Source organism: Cynara cardunculus (assembly GCF_001531365.2).
Source record: "Cynara cardunculus var. scolymus isolate 2C chromosome LG 10, CcrdV1, whole genome shotgun sequence".
Classification (NCBI taxonomy): Eukaryota; Viridiplantae; Streptophyta; class Magnoliopsida; order Asterales; family Asteraceae; genus Cynara; species Cynara cardunculus.
In genome coordinates, this window is record NC_037537.1 from 21437702 (window position 1) to 21439993 (window position 2292).

Here is a 2292-nt window from a genome sequence, read left to right on the forward strand (position 1 = left end):
TATACTTGATGCTCTTCATTTAGTGATCTTCAAAAAGTTGTGTATTCAACCAAATAAAAACCTATTAAAATAGAGGAAAGCAGTACAAAAACGAAAATACCCTCGTAAACCATGTAATATACCATCTGTATAGTTTAACTGGTACAATCTTTTTTCTGTTAGTACATGTTAATATTGGTTTTGTACTAATTTCAAGTTACATATAAAAATTCTGTAATTTTTTGTTTAAAATTTGAGTGACATTTTCATTTTAAAGGTAACACGTGTCATGTTTATGGGTTTTTAGATGCAAGAAGTAAAATTCAAATATTCAAGTACTTAAACAAAAAAAATGTAAGTTATGATGTTTATTACTGAAATACATTAAAAATACAAAAAATAATAAATAATTAGATAAGTCGATACCATGATACTACCATGGTACGAGATTTCACATATCGTGTACCAACTAAATTTTCATACTTGATTCGAAACTACGAATCAACTGTAATTAATACCATTTTAATTGATAAGGTTTGTACATATATTGGGCGATTTAGTTTGGTATAAAATTATTAGGCCTAAGGTCATTAATCCAACACTAAAAACGCAAAATGGAGGTATTTTTATTTACAACCAAACAGTAAAAAGATGGAGGTGAAAAATGTTGGTCTCTATATTTAAAGGCCGATAAAGTAGACCTCTATAATCAAATATTAATATTTTATTTAACTTTTATAATTATATATATATATATATATTAGGGTTGGGTTCATGTGAGACTAAGAGTTTTTCGTGAGACCCGTAAGACCAATTTATGTTTATTGATCAACTTTATAATCTAATGGTCTAAAGTTGTACGATGACAATTTTGTGATTATGAATGTTCAGATTATAAATCTAATCCAAAGGTTGATAATTGGTCTTACGAGTCTCACGAAAAACTCTTGGTCTCACATGATCTCATCTATATATTAACAGTTTAAATATTATAATAATAAGTATATTTATAAAAAAGTACAACATGAAAGCATATTTTGTAATATAGTTGATGCTATAAGCATTAAAATTGAAATTTCCCTCTGTATATATATAAACAGCCAACTACGAATTCCAATGGCATCATCATTAATGGAGGATTGGGAATGGAAGCAGGTTACCTGCCGAAATTCTCACATCCGACCACCGCCAACCACCGCCACTTGCGCCTTCTGCATCAAAGCCTTCTCCGACGGCGACGAGATCACACGACTAAGCTGCCACCACTACTTCCACCGTCCCTGTATTCTCCGATGGCTTTCTCGCCACAAATATTGCCCAATCTGCCTCCGTTCAATTCCATTACCGATGAAACCGTCGCCGGCAGGTGAAGCAGGACGCCGCCAAGTACCGGCCGTAGCGCATATCCATGTGGCTCCCGGCCATTATCGACGACCTCATTGCCTGTGGTTTTACCAGCTGATGGAACTCGTTGAATCCCTCTTTTTCAGAGACGATTGATTACGAGAAACGAGTGATTGTAGGTGCACAGAATCGGCCGATTACTGAATTCCGATTCGATTACAAAATGAAATTGATTTGAAGGTTGGGCCAATTTTGGGATCGCTTGAACACATACGAAGAGGTTAATACTAAATACACGATAGAGATGGCTCACAACTTTTCGGCCCTGGTCCGAGCCTTCCAAGACCGTTTTCGGTGAGTAAAAATTGGGTTTGGGATTTTCTTGGTTCAGATCAAGGTTTGGAGTTGAAACTATGGGTGTTCGGAATTTCTTATTTGAAACAAGTTATACTTTTTTACAAAAGTATTTATCAACTTATTATAAGTTAGAAAGGTTTAACTTTTTCAAAAACTTCTTATTACCGGTTTGGTACCGGTATAAGTTGTTTTATCCAAGCACTTAAAAGTGTTTATTATCGATATCGTACCGGAATAAGTCAATAAGTTATTTTTACAAGCAATCCCAAACACCCTCTTAGTTTTTCCTGGCCAGATTTTTTTTGGAGTTTTTTCAAGTTTAAGTGAATTTTTTTAGGTTGACTCAAAATTTCGACTTGATCAGCATTGGAGGTCTGAACCAAACTCACTAGGCTCGGACTTCTAGGTTGGGTTTTTTCGACATCTCTAAATGTAAAATTGACTGTACATTCAAAGACTTAGATTATGATTTTGTTATAATTTTAAATATTGTTTTCTTGGAATTTTAACCAAATAAATTGTGTTTGGATCTTAAATATTTTCATATCAAATTTACTGAAATTTTGCTTAATATTGTGATCTGTTACTTTAATTTTTTGTGTACCATTTTAA